At 36.2% G+C, this 15,980-nt stretch overlaps 1 long non-coding RNA gene across 3 annotated transcripts in view; it reads right to left on the minus strand.

Annotated features, from left to right (window-relative positions):
- LOC123787480 (uncharacterized) overlaps positions 1 to 15,980 on the minus strand; it is a 402,838-nt gene that overhangs the window by 111,407 nt on the left and 275,451 nt on the right. For all 3 annotated transcript variants that reach the window (XR_015725435.1, XR_015725434.1, XR_006778242.2), the window contains one exon: positions 8,819 to 8,883. This is a non-coding gene — a long non-coding RNA (uncharacterized LOC123787480). The remainder of the gene's footprint in view (positions 1 to 8,818; positions 8,884 to 15,980) is intronic.

The following is a 15,980-nucleotide window of genomic DNA, read 5'->3' on the forward strand; positions in this document are numbered from 1 at the left end:
TCTGCTAGCTTCAAACTTTTCTGTAGCTTCCCCACATCTCTCAGCTTTCCTACAACTGAAGAGAATTAGGGCCTTGCTCTGGATTAGGCTTTGAGTTAAGGGAAAGTTGTAGCTGGTTTGATCTTCTATACTTGATCTATACTTCTATACTTCTATACTATACTTCTGTACACTCAGACTTTCTCCACATCAGCAGTATGGCTGTTTTGTTTCTTACCATTCATGCATTCACTGGAGTAGCACTTTTAACTTCTGAGCACTTTTCCTGTGCATTTACAACTTAGCTAACTGTTTGGCACAAGGGACCTAGGTTTCAGCCTATCTCAGCTTTGGATGGGCCGTCTTCACTAAGCTCAATTATTTCTAGTTTTTTTATTTAAAGTGAGGGACGTGCAACTCTTCTTTCCACTCAATATTTAGAGGGCAGGGTTATTAATTGGTCTAATGTCAATATTGTTGTGTCTCAGGGAATAGTGATGCCACATGAGAGGGAAAGAGACTGGGGAATAGCAGGTCAGTGGAGCAGTCAGAACACACACATTTATCGATTAAGTTCACTGGTCTTATTTTGGCATAATTCATGGTGCCCCAACACAATTACAATAGTAACATCAAAGATAACTAATTACCGATCACCATAACAAATACAATAATAATGGAAAAGTTTGAAGTATTGCAAGAATTATTAAAATGTGACACAGAGACATGAAGTAAGCAAACACTGTTGGAAAAATGGTACCAATAGATTTCCTGGACACAGGATTGCCACAAACCTTCAATTTACAAAAACATGCAGTATCTGCAAAGCACAATAAAATGATGTTTGCCTGTAAATATCAGAAATTTCAAACATTAAATGAAATTTATTTTAATAAACAATGGTTACGTTACTTGCTAGTTTGCATTTAGACCTGTTTGTAAACATTCCCTTTTTCAACTTGCCAAAATTAAATTTGGTGTGTAGTATCTCTACCTTTATTTAGCAATATGTAGATAAACTTCAATCCTTCCTCCATCACCAACTTAGGAAAATCAATATCTGCCCTCCACAAACATTGATCAATTGTTTGAGTCAAGTTTTCACAACTAAATTCCTCATTATATCTCTGTTCCCCAAGTGTAGGGTGAGACCAAAGGGAAACTACGTAGTAATGAGTCCAAAGAGCTTCTGGGTCACAGGTTAAATCCCTAGTGACTTGCACACGAGCATTTTTTAAAATCTACAGATGTGGAACCCATATCTGGAATGTCTAACATTAAAAAGGGGAGTTGGGAGGAAATAAAAAACGTACCAGTTGTTTATTCAATTTCTCACTTGGCTTTACCATATTCTCATTAGATTGAGTTTAATTTATTTTACATACTTTTTGGGTGGACTGGAAACTAGTGGTCTGACCATGTCAGCATAATTAGGGTAGTGGTTGAAAGCATGGGCTGGAACCAGATTTCCCAGTTTTGGACCCTGGTTCTGTCACTCATCAGTCATATGAGCTTGCACAATTTTCATCAGGTCTCTGTGCCTTAGTTCCTTCTCTATATCAGGGAGATAATGGTATCAAACTCATGAGGCTGCTGTGAGGATTAACTGAGTTGGTATACGTAAAAGATTTAGAATACTGCACGTCACGTTCTAAGCATCTCTACGGTTTAGCTATTACAATATTATTGTTCCTTAAAATAATATCAGGAACCCCTATTGCATCTTTCTACTCCCATAAGCATTTTAGCAGAGCCCCCCCGCTAAAAAGTAAAAATAAAAGCACCACAGGAGAAAAGAGTAGAGTATCTCCTTCTGTTTTTTAAGCACTAAAGTAACTGTTTTTTAGTATCTAATTTCTTTTATTTATTTATTTATTTATTTATTTATTTATTTATTTATTCATTTGATAGAGAGAGAGACAGCCAGCGAGAGAGAGACCACAAGCAGAGGGAGTGGGAGAGGAAGAAGCAGGCTCCCAGCGGGGGAGCCTGATGTGGGGCTCGATCCCAGGACTCCAGGATCACACCCTGAGCCGAAGGCAGACGCTTAACGACTGAGCCACCCAGGCACCCCTAGTATCTAATTTCTAAGATCTAACCAGGCATCAATATTTCTCTTTACTATGATTCAGATGAGGTCTACCTCAGTAGTCTCAACTTTGCAAGATGTCAACATGAGGAATAGAAGGCTTGGTGCTAAGGAAACTTCCACTCATTTAAGTAACAGTTGATATTGAGTATTAATATTTTAAGTTCTCTATAAAATTATGCTTCCTTTTTTTCCCTTTCTTCCATCAGTATAATCAACAAGTATAATTTCTTTTGTCTATTTATAAATAACTAGAGAAATTTAACACTCTTCCTCTAAAATCTAAACATAAAATCTTTTTAATAAAAAACAACAGGTTAATCCTGGCTTTGGAATCAGAGAAATCATATTAAAATGCATACTCTGTGATTCATTCCAAACCTGAATATAGCAATATAAATCCTATAAAGCCACATGGATTTTAGATCAAGGCAAAAAAGGTAAATCAAACCTGAAATGAATGGATTAGCAGAAACAGGAGTGCTACTGTATTATTCCTTTGTATTGAGTAATAGAGAAACAGATCTTATCAAATCTTGCTTTCTAATTCCCATCTGGAAAAGCCTTGCTCTGGAAATGAACAGGTTTGAAGAAATGCCTTTGACATCTGTAAAGTTAAAAAGCATCAATAATTGGAATGGGCTTAATCCCCCATTCAACAGCAGGTACTTTATGTACAATCATAAGAAGTGATGAAAGTCAGACACAGATGTACAAATTGTTAGATTTAATCAGATTGGTCCTCTACCCCCAGTTTAGTCTACTCTGTGTTAGCTTCCATTTAACAGGCTAACTGATGGTTGGATATGTAAAGAAGAAATCCAGGTTAAAAGTCAGGTTTGAGGTATCAGATGATAACTTATTTTAACTCCATAAACCACCAAATACAGAAAGTTTTCACTGGTACTCTTGTGTGTATCATTGTGAATATTAGTCTGTATTAAATTGAGTCTGTGAAATGGACCTAGTATTTGTCCCTTTGAGGTTCTGAAATAAGAGAAGGAAACTGTGTGTCAAAAACGAATAATGGTGATAGAGTGGCCAAACTACACAGAGGTAGTAGACAGAGGATTTAGTGGTTTAAAACACTGGCTATTTATGATGCCTAAAATGTTCTTTGGAGCAGCATACACATTTAGTTGCTCTGAAATCCATTCTGTGTTCACAGACCCAGCTGCTAAGTGTTCATTTCTTTTCCCACATGGGTGTATGAAGATAGAGGAAGGAGGGTGAAATTTGTAATTACATAATCAAAAGCAGTATTGGTTTCACTAGAAATTGGTTATAAAAGTTATGCATATCTATAAACTTATACCCAGTATTTTGGGGGGTGTTTTTACTCTAGTTATTTACTATTATTCTGTTCTATTACAATTCTAAAGAAAAACTTGTAAATAGACTGGAAAATATCTCACCATTAATGCTAAGCATATTATTATCTACCACTAGATTCTTTATATAGTGCTGAATATGCCCTAGTAAATAAACTAAACGTTAGATAAATGATTATGTCAGAACTAATACTACTAGAAATGGTACTATTTTCTTTTGTTTCCTCATTTATATACTATTTTTTTAAACTAAGGACAATGAATGTATTTTTAATCTCTAAACTATCATATATGCATATTAGTTGTTAGCATTATATATTTCCATACCTTACAATTAAGGGTATCATAATCAAATAGAGATTTATATTCAGAGAAAGTAAAAAATATCCTGTTCAGTTTTGTCTCATGTTCATGCAAATAAGAGAATTTTCTCCTTAATCTCCCATCTTCACTGTTTTAGTTTTAATATAAAAAAAATCTACAAACTCCATATGCAGCAACCTCTCTCCCTTTTCTGACCTCAATCCACACAACCATAAAACACACAAAACTTTAAAATTGAATTATTTCTTACCATATGGGATCTGAGAATAAGATCAAACCCAACCTAGACAAATGCCATGCAAGTTGACAACTGTTCCTGGAGTCCTGGGCAATGCCTGGGAGAGTGCCTGCCAGGGCCTACTGTTTTCAAACGAGTTTCATTTCTCTAACAATTTAAATCTGCCAAGAGGAAACCGAGACAATCAAGCATCGTGCCAAAAAGCCCCAAGCTTAAGCTAGAGATGTATCCTCTCTTTAGCCTGCTGATGAGAGAGGGAGCAGAGGGAGAGGAAAGGATAAAGATTCATAATGAGTAGGACAGAGGCTCAAGTATGCATTTGGAATGCCACAATAGGACAATTTCTGGTCCTAATTATGTTACTTTGTTGAGCTCCATATCCAGAATAGAGAGTACTTTCTTCCTTTCCCTTTATGAACTCCCACTGTTATCTGGGGTTGAATATTGTCTGGAACATATCGTCTTCCTGTCTCCCCATCCTAGCCCTCCCAGAACTATGTCACCAGAGAGCCATCCTCTCAAAGAGGCCCCAGCCCACTGTTTCAATTTCAGAACAATGTTCTGGTGCCTCAAGGAAAGACTCAACACAGCCCCTGCTCCCAGTTTTCTGGCCTTTTCTTTCTTTATATCATCTCAGATTCACAGAAAGGAGGTTAACAAGAAAGTCACACTATCATATGGACTCCAGTTTGTGAGTGGAGGAGAGAACATCGGGGGACTAGTGGTAGCTTTCTACACCAGAGAGCCAAATGCACTAAGAAAGGATGGGACCTGCTCTGCCAACCTGGCGCCAGCCTTCCTAGCACCTCATGTTTGAGAAATGAGACCCACTGTTTCTTAGCACAGGTCCAGGTGGTAGAAATCCATGGTTGATCCAAGCAGACATCTTCAATCATAATACCAAAATGACAATAGATTGAGGAAAAAGATGGTTATTGTAAGTATACAGATAAGCTACAATGTGTGATATTTGAAGGTGTGGTACTTCCAGAATCCCAAGTTTAAGATCTCTCCTGTTTTTTACAGTAGCTGAAATATGAACTTTTAAATCAAGTGCTTCTGGATTCAAATCTCAGCTCCCCACCAACTAGCTGTGTGACCTTAGACAGTTTGTTCATAAACTACCTGAATTTTGGCTTCCTTGTTTTTAAAAGGAGCAGAATAAACTTATTTCACAGGATGACTGTGAGGATAAAATATAAAATAATTGGTGTAAAGCACATAGAATTGTTGCCAAGTTATCACTGATACACGGTAAGCACTCAGTAAATGGTAGCTATTAGTAGTTTTCAATTGGGGATTAAAAAATATGATATTAAATGATCTTACTTATTTTGGTCTTAAGATAATCACTGGGAACATTTTGCTTCTGAAAGTCTTTCAAGAGATTTTCTCTCAATCATCTTCAATTAATCCAGGAAAATCCATTACTTACTACATGACATCAGAGTAAAGAAGAGCTTAAAATCACCACTGAAAGTGATTTTGAAACAGACACTGTGTTGGGGGCAAACTGAGATGACTTTTATGGAGGACAATTTGTAAATACCTGTGAAGCAATCAGGATTGCCATTTCTAGAGATGTGTCCAAAAGTCTTGATCACAATATGACTCTAAGGATGAGTACTGCAATTTGTTAGGAATTGGAAACCACTGTATGCCCATCCACAGAAGACTGCTTAAATACGTTATGTTATATCCAGTGAAGCATTATGTAGCCACTAAAAATCGTAGAAAACTACTGAATGACATAAGGGAATAATCATATAATAAGTGAAAAAGCACAACGAGAAACAACATTGCAGTATCCCATTAAAAATATATATTTTAGAGAGAGAAAATATTGAAAGGATATACACCAAAATATTAACATCTTTATTTTTTAAAAGATTTTATTAATTTATTTGAGAGAGAGAGTGAGAGAGCCCAAGTGGGGTGGAGGGGCAGAGGGAGAAGCAGACTCCCCACTGAGCAGGGCACTTGACACCGGGCTTGATCCCAGGACTCTGGGATCATGACCTGAGCCAAAGGCAGCTGCTTAACTGACTGAGCCACCCAGGCGCCCCCAAAATATTAACATCTTTATATCAGCATTGTAGGATTATGGCTGATTTGATGTTGGTGTTTTTATTTTTGCTTTTTTGAGATTGTTATCTTTTGCAGTACATTGGTTTTGGTTAGTAATTTAAAAATATATAAATGAATTTCCTTGAATTTAAAATTTTTGTATTTCATTGACAGTTTGGAAATGTAAATAATGATATCCATAAGTCTACACATACCCACACATATTTATTCAGTTTTTCCCCAACTGCCAGTATATTGATTTACATTATGCTTACTTAAAGAGGCATACTTTCAGTGATAAATGAAAAACACCTATTAATTTCTCATAGAAAAACCATGTATTTCTTCAAATATTCATTTTAAGCCCTACTTAAGAAACAAGTTTCAGAATATCTTTTCATGCCTCTTCTTTGTAAAGTCTTCAAATGCTGCTGACCTTGCATAATAATTTTTCCCTTACAACATATTAATTATTGTTCTGGCACCTCTGGCCTACTCATGAAATCAACGAAGTGTGAAATGCCTCTGTGCAGAGTAATATTTCATATTTGGTACTTTATGTATTAATTGCTTTTCTGTTTTTGCTAATCCAGTCAGAAAAAAAATAACCTACCTCATTTTGTAATGAACTGTCAATGAGAAAAACAGGACAACAGCCAACAAGTCACATTTGCTGACCTATTCAAAGCTGCTAAGAGAGACTTCTGCACTAGTACCCTTTTTATTGTCATACCATCTTCTTATGTAAGTCTGCTGCTTAATCAGCGAGAGTCCTTATAGCAGTGACTGGCTTTCTAATGCTTAAGGAACAGATGTCCAAGAAGCAAGTAATCTAAATCATACCTCATGGTCTTGAGCCTGAAATCAAAAATAAAGTCCAAAATACAAAATCCAATCCGAAGTCAACAGGAGGTACACAGAGTGCATTGAAAAATTTAACAATTTGCCAAATTGTAACTTGCAAAGAGAAAATATATGGGAAGATGCTAGTATATTAAAATTCTATTTAGTTGCCACTTCAGCTGCTCAACAGTTAAAATATAAATCAGTTTGACAGTCTGAAAGCAGGTTTAATACTGAATTCTAGGAGCGTATGCACTTTCTCTTTCTTCCTCTCTCGCTCTTCCTCTCCCTCTCTCTCTCTCCCCCTAATGCCAGTCATTCAGCCTGAACAAGAAAATTCAGGTGTGACATTTCTTGATTCAAGAGCTGTGTTAAGCAGTTATAAAGCTGCTGTAATTTACAGCAAAGAATAAAGCTAACCTAAGAGACCTCAGCCCCAATTTGCTGAAACTTATTACACCTCATTGGCCACTGAATAGCCAAAATAAGAAAAAAGAAAAAAAATTATCGAATAAGAAACTTTACTAGCATTAGCCTAATGAGAAATGATTGGCTTAAAATTGCTCTGGCTACATGGATAGATTCAGTTTAACACTATTTACGATGTTATGGTTTCCTATTTCCTGAGTTACATAAAAGCCAAAGCAGTTACTGAAACAATACTAATGAGTCGAAAGATGTTTTCCAATGTGTGTTTGACTCCTGAGTCTAGTTAAATGTCCCAGTATGATGTATGTAGTTCTCTACTGAATAGCTCGGCTGTTGAATTAGTATTTTAAGAAAATTATCTTAAGCTATAGTGACTTTGATACTATAGATATACCAATTGTGTTGATTTTATTCACACATCATTTTATAAAGTACAGTGAACATGCTAAACAAATGAATGTGTGATCATTAATAACTAGCCTCTTGTTAATGACGCCCCAAAGCTCTGTGAAAGAGAATGCACTACCTGGGTTTTGCACCACACCATCTTCAATCCGTGTTTTTAATGAGAACATTCTGCTGCAAAATGTATTTTGCCAAAATGATTTGGGTAATGCTAAAGGGATAGGATAAACTCATGGCCAAGATGTTACCAAGTAAAAGAAAAGTAACAAGTGACTGGTTTGCTCTAAATTAACATTCTTGGTCCAAAATAATTCTAACATCCTCAGAAATTAACCCATAATGGAAGTTTGGTTAGGTGACTTATTTCCCCACAATTTTCTAAAAGTTGCATTATGAATTAACAGATACGTAACATACAGTCTTTGTAATACAAAACCTCCATAGGCATTGATATTTTGACTATGAAAGACAAAGTTCTAAAGAGTGGTTTGGATGATTCGTAACATTTTTATACATGTACTAATCCATTGCAATATTACATGACTTTTGGGATTCTCAGGTCTGATAATTTTCTAAAATATAGATCAGGTACCAAAAACCATATCCATGGCTAAAGAGGAAGGAAACATTTAAAGTTATTAAATATAGACAAATGTATAGCATACGTGTACGTTAGAACATCTATAAAAACTTTCATTAAGAAACATATAAAACAAAGCAAATCTCCCTTTACCTTAACACCAACCCCACCCTTATCACTCAAGAGGCTGATGTGTGTTTGCTTTCTATTTTAGGTTGCTTGCCCATTTTATAACTCATATATTGGTATAGCAAATTCAATTATGGTGGGAAAATCATGTATATATATTAGGATGATTTTAAATAAGCTGAAAAAATAATTTCTTGCCTTTTTGTTTGTTTGTTTGTAGAGTAAAACTGAGTTGATCTGAGAATCGGTAAGGAAAATGAGCAACATATGTTCTGCTTAGAACACAGACAGTACAATTTCAGATAAAATCAGAAGACTGTTGAATAGAAGGAGGCCAAAGGTTAATGTTGGAAAGCAGAAATCACTTCTCATAAAGTGCTGGTTTATAAAAATAAAAGGCTTACCCTTTTCTTTTGTTCAAGTTGTAGTTGTCCATCCCTGCTACTACCCATGGCAGTTAGATAATATACTGTTGGAAGAAAAAAAAAAGGAATATTTGAATGTCCAAGGATGTAAACAGTATCATTCTACCAAAGCTTCCAGCACTGAAGTGTTTGTATTATTAACACCCTCTAAAATTTACTAGAGTGACTAATTTGCTATAGTCACTGGACAGAAATCATGTAGCATGATTTACACTACTACAAAATCTTTACTAACTTGGGTACCATAAATTTGATCATTTAATAATTTAGTGCTAAATCTCTTCTCTTAATGAAAGGAGAGTGATCATGATTATTAATGCTATTTTTAGTTAGTTTTAAATTATGCCATTATGATAAAACATTCTACTTAATTTAATATTTCAACTCAAAATTAATTTCCAAAGTCTTTAATTCTACTCAGTCTGCATAATTACAAGGTATTGTAATACTCTTGCAACTGAATCTCTAAAGTGCCTTTAACAATAGAGAATGTTAAGTGGATATCTTATTTAGGTATTACAGCTTAGAGTTGGTCTTGGTTTCTGGGAATTCCAACAGAGAGCATTCTAATTAAGAAATTAAAAATCCTTTCATTCTTGAAGAAAAGATAAACAATAGATAAAGCCATTTATATCACATTATGATACAAGCATTGCATGATTTTAAATGCTGTTATAAATTTCCTACGATTTTTTTTAAAGAAAACTATGTTTTTAAAAAAATAACAGTTAACATGCCATCTCGGAATGTTCTCTTGTGCCATCATCTTCCAATTTACAGCATCCAATGAATGGAAAAGTGAATTTTGACATTTTGTTGAAAGCAGTAGTTATTTCACATGCTGACAGGTGTTACTGTAATAGCAACTTGCAACTTAAGACCACCATCTACTGGCTCTGCCCAATGCTGCAAAAGCTATCAGTGTAATCTCCAACTGATTTTAAATGCACCCTACCAAAAAATCTACAAACTCCCTTTTAAAGAATTTACTAAACTGGTAACTTACCTCCTAACCAATACTATAATATTGTTTGCACATTCTTAAAGGCATTCACCATTCTTCAAGAAAATACAATAACTAGAATCTATTGTTAGATGTTGCTACCTATGATGCTTAACTGCAGGTTTTTTTCACATAATAAACCCGATACTTTTGAATCAGACTTGATAGGCAGGAATATCAAATTTATGCCCTGCCACAGAAGACACTCTATGATGGTCAGGATTCTATTCAGGAACTAAATAGGACACTTTGTTAATGAGGCTTCTTTATACTAATTCATATTGCCTTTCATTCCTCAAGAACCATGGTGGGATACTACCGTTAGAATGGGTACATAGAATTGTAAACTAGGGTCACAACCTTCTCTGGAGCCTTTTAAGTTACTCTGATTAGTCATTTCTAGAACTACATAAAAGTTGAGTTACATTTCCTAAGAATTTCTACCTTAGCTCTGCTTCCTCTCAACTGAACTCTTGTTTTAAATTTAGAGATTAAGCGTTACATTTATGAAAGCTTTGTTTCTTTCATGTACTATTCCACCTTTCCTGGAAAAATGTAGTTCCTTGCTTTCCAAGTTCTTCAAATCACTTCATTCATTCATTCATTCATTCATTCATTCACTCAAGAAATATTTATTAGGGCCCTGGACTCTGTGGCAGTTAATGGGGATATATATAGTGTTAAAAAGAAAACCATAGGCCTAAAATGGTTGTACTTGGGTTAAGATCCCAAGTCAGTAAGCCAAGACTTAATATCTACCCTAACTCAGTTTCAACATCCAGAAAGGGAGTCTTAACCGGTTAGGTAATTTTCTGGTCAGCACCAATAAGGTAATCTGTCATGAGCCCTCTTCATCCCTCAAAGAAAGATGAGGTAATCCACCTACTAAAATCCAAATGAAGTTGATTACACCTGAAATAATCCTTTTTTTCTGTTTATAATTTCCTTGTCCTGACTTTATAAACCTTTCCCTTTCTGTAGCCCTTTGGAGTTCCCTTCTGCTTGCTAGATGGGATTCATGAATTGGCTGATGAAGCCAATTAGATCTTTAAATTTACTCCATTGAATTTTTTTAAAATAATAGTTAAGTATTACCCCAAAGATACAAATGTAGTGATCCAAAGGGACACCTGCTCCCCAATGTTCATAGCAGCAATGTCCACAATAACCAAAACCAAACTGTGGAAAGAGCTGAGATGTCCATCGACAGATGAATGGATAAAGAAGATGTGGTGTACATATATATTCATATATGTATATATATGGGTATATATACATATATGTATATACACACACATATACACACACACACAACGGAATATTATTCAGCCGTCAGAAAGGATGAATACTTACCATTTACATAGACATGGATGGAATTGGAGGGTATTATACTGAGTGAAATAAGTCAATCAGAGAAAGACAGTTATCATATGATTTCACTCATTTGTGGAATATAAGAAACAGAGCAGAGGATCATAGGGGAAGGGAGGGAAAACAGAATGGGAAGTCATTAGAGAGGGAGAAAAACCATAAGAGACTCTTAACTCTAGGAAACAAACTGAGGGCTGCTGGAGGGGAGGATGGTGGGGGGATAGGGTAATTGGGTGACGGGCATTAAGGAGGGCACGTGATGTGATGAGCACTGGGTGTTATATGAAACTGATAAATCATTGAACACTACATCTGAAACTAAAGACATACTATAAATTGGCTTATTGAATTTAAATTAAAAAATAGGTAAGTAAAAAGTACAATTCCAATTAACATAACTGAGCTTTATATATATATTTATATCTGTGCTCCCTGTTTTCCTCAAAGGCATGAAATATATCACTGCAACCGATTTTTGAGTACTGATATTAAAAATTCCTTTTAGAAATGTGAAAAATTATGTTTTCCCCCTTCCCCAACCTCTACCATGTGAAAGACATGCATAGCTTGTGAGGGCACTTTCAACAGAGATAGATGAAGTAACTTTCTACTTCTTAGTCCTCTGCTCATCTCTCTATACCCCCACGGTGAAGTCTCTATACACCCACGGTGATTTTCTTTTGGTATACATGTGATTTGTATACCAAAGTCTCTATACACCCACGGTGATTTTCTTTTGGTATACATGTGATTTGTTCCATCATTTTCCAAGTTACCCAGACTTGAAATCTTGCCTCAGCTTTTCTGATTAAATGCAATGAGACAGAAACTCTCTCATCTTCTCAGGAGGAAATCTACCAGTTTACCTGAACCTCTAACTGTAATTTCTGCCCTCCTGCCTTCCTGCCTGTTTTAATGGAAGACAGGCTCCTCCTATCAAAAGTCAAGTCTTCACTGCACCCTACACACATCAGCTACTGGATCCTTAAAAAATTTCCTCCTGCAAATAAGACTATATTTATACTGCATTATCAATTTTTCCCTCTCCACTGATCATTCTTGTAAACAAAGAACTTTTAGCATTGTGCATTAAAAAAATTTCCATAACATTCTGTCCGATTCACAGCAAAATTTCTTGAAAAAGTTGTCTATATTCTCTGCCTCTATTGCATCACTCCTATTTTCTTCTCATCCCACTTCAACAGGCTTTTTGGCCCTCCATCCACTGAGATTGCACACTAACATCAGCAATGATTTGCCTATTTTCGCATCCCACAGCAACATTTCTGTTCTCATCTTTATAGACTTAGCAGCATTGGCCATTCTATCCTCCTAGAAAGCCTCTCTGGTTTTGGCTTAAAGGTACTTCACTGCTGGCTTTTCCTCTATCCTTATTAGTCATTCCTTCGCTGGATCCTTAGTATGGATCTGGGGCTCTTTCTCTTCTTTATCTACCCCTTCTCACTAGGTAATGTCATCCAATCCCGTGGCTTTAAAGAATATCCATATTTCTAGTGATTCTGAGTTTTACTTCTCCAGCCTTGAACTTTACCCAAAATTGGCTTTTAGATCCAATTGGCCTCTTGATATTTCCACTCGAATTTCTAATATGCATCTCATTACTATACCCCAAACAAAATTTCCAAGACCTGCAAAACCTGCTTTTCTCTTGTTTTTTTAACATGTCAGTACAAAGCACCACAGTCAACCTGGCTGCTCAAGCAAATATTTAGAAATCCTTTCCTTTCCTCTCCTTCCTATGTCTAGTCCATCAGTAAATCTTGTCAATTCTACCTCCACAATTATCTCCTGAATCCATGAAGCCCATCTCTATCACTACAAAGTGGACTGCTGTTACTGTCTCCTAACACGGTGGTGCTTGGCTTCTACTTTTGTTCCACCGCTATTCCTTTTTCACACATTAGCCAGTGACTTTCTTTAAAACGGAATTTGTATCAGGTAATTGCTCTATTTAAACCTTACAAATTAGGGCATCTGGATGGCGCAATCGGTTAAGCATCCAACTCTCGGTTTCTGCTCAGGTCATGATCTCAGCATCCTGAGATGGAGCTCCATGTCAAGCTCCACATCAGGCTCCATGTTGGGCTCCGCACTCAGCACGGAGTCTGTTTGAGATTCTCTCTCCCTCTGCCCCTCCCACTCATGTTCTCTCTCAAATAAATAAATAAATAAACAAACAAATCTTTAAAAATAAATAAATAAACCTCCCAAATTAAAACCCCTAAGCCTGGCATCCAGTGCCTTGTATAAAGTGGGCTCTGCTCAATACAGTGTCTTCATCTCTTCATACTCCTTACCCACTATACCCCAGACATACTTGCCTTACTTGGGTTCTTCAGGCATGCTCAGATCATTCTTAACTTGGGGTTTTTATACTTGCTGGTCTCTCTTTTGGGACACTTACCTGGAGATCTTTAGATGGTTGGTTCATTCAGATCTCTATGTAATGTCAGTTCCTCAAAGAGACCTTTCAGTCTGTGTAATCCCTCTCCATCACTTTACTCTTTTATTTGCATCATAGCATTGCTACTTGAGTTTTTTTTTTTATTTAATTGTTTTGTGGTCAGTTCTCTCTCACAGAATCTGTACTCTATGACAACAAAAAACTTGCCTGCCTTGCTCACCATGGCATACCTAGCAGATAAAACAGTGCATGACATTTGGTAGATGATCAATAAATGTTTATGGAATTAATGGATAAATTAGTGACTAATTAATTTTGGCCCTTGATTTTTCCCAAATATCAGCCCATATCCAGTGAGGCCAAGTTCTGAATAACTCTTTATTCTTACAGCTACCACTCTAGCCCAGATCCTTTATGACTTGAATTCTTTACTGCTTTCTTGAAAACTTTTTCTTCTCCCCATCTGCATAGCCATACTATGGAGGCAGAGCAATGTAATAGTTAAAGCATGGACTCTTCAGTCAGACTGCCTAGGTTTCAATCCCAACTCTTCCACTTACTAAATGTTTGACCTTGGGTAAATTATTTGGCCAGTCTGTGACTCTGTTTCTTCATCTGTAAAATGGGTACCTATCTCATAGACTGTTGTGAGGAATTGGTTGATTTTCATGTTGATCCATGGGAAGCATCTGGGCCAGAACCTAAAAAGCACTGATGAGGGTTAGTTTCTTCCCTGCTTATCCAATTAATCTTTCTAAAACACTGCTTTTCCTACATCACTCCCTTACCCATCTACCCTGCAACTATTCAAGCCCTCTCAATTCTGAAATAATTAAGAATTTGATTTGTCCTTCAAGGCCTTCCTTGATATAGTACCTATATCTTTCTTTATATTAATTAACTTCCTTCTTTTCATCATATGAACACTTCCATTCAGTCCAGGCCATATGTATATGTTTTATTTCAGCTAATATTTATTAAGCACATGTATTGGACCCACCATTGTTGCTGGATATATACATAAATAAAAGATACCACCTTTTCCCTCGAATTCTTCAGTCTCCTAAAGCCACTTATCAATTAGGGTTCTCCAAATACAAGAAAGAGAAATGGACTTTGGAAAACTTCAATAGAGAAAATAAATTTATTGAAAGAATATGGAACATCTTACAGAATCCAAGGAAAAGATGGAAAGGGGGAAAAAAGATTCAAAAAGGGTAAGAATCAAGGTACATCTTAAGTTACAGGAACTAAAGGATAGTGTCTTCAGGGTCCTAACCAGGAGGAGTCAGTGGCAACAATTTCAGCCTTGTGTCTTTGTTCTCAAGAGTCACGTCCCATGGAAGTAACATAATTAAGCTGGCTTGGACTGCATGCCCATCCCTTTGGCCAGGGGAAAGCATAGTATCTAGAGAAGGAAAGGAAACTCCCCAAAACAAAATTGGAGAGTTCTTACAAGAAAAGGCAAACCTGCAGGCTGGAAAAGCAAAAGCCATTGATATCCATTATAAAAGTAATAGTTTGTATTTATATAATTCTTTATAATTAAACAATTTTTATATCCTATGATCTCATTTGTTCCTTACAATTGCACTGTAAAATAAAGAGCATGAATTCAATGCTCAGAAATGTTAAGAGGTTTGTACGCTGTCTGGTAGCTAGTAGGTAGAATAGTTGAAACTCAGAAATAAGTGTAGCCCCAAGTCCAAGATCTTCATCTTCACCTTAGTTGTCCATTCTTTCCTCCTAACTTTCTTTCCCTGTCATTTCACTTGCTAAGTCCTTGTCTCTTTTCAGGTACAGGTCAAGCCTGACTGCCTCCCTGGAGCCTTTATAAACTGCCCCACCATTTAACCATCGCTTCTTTCCGGGAACTTCTACAGAAGTTAATTATACCTGACATTTGGCACCTAGCATTGCCTTCTTGCATTGTAATTTGTATATTTTTATATAAATGTTCTAAACCCTCAAGAAAATTGCTCAGTTGTAGCCTCTATTATATCTTGGAACTTCTTGTAGTGTATTCCAGGTCAAAAAAGGCCCGTGGATGTTTGCTGGTATTGGTTGTCTACCAGGAAATGGACATATCTCCCAGAACATGTCTCTTATGTCTGTGCTCTTCTTCAACTGCATCCTAATTTCCCAATCAACAGCACTAAGGCTTCAGTTTAGGCTGGAAGGCCAGGGGTGTTTCTGATTACTGAAGAAATCCTAGGCCTACTCACTCCTTGGGAGCAATGTGATTCTGAGATGATTGGACATAAAACAGGTTTACAACACATTTTCACATTTATTTACTCACTTGATCATGTCATTTATCCAAAATTTATCCATTTATTTAT

Source organism: Ursus americanus, chromosome 8 (assembly GCF_024610735.1).
Source record: "Ursus americanus isolate L20-20 chromosome 8, mUrsAme1.1.p, whole genome shotgun sequence".
In the NCBI taxonomy this organism is placed as follows: Eukaryota; Metazoa; Chordata; class Mammalia; order Carnivora; family Ursidae; genus Ursus; species Ursus americanus.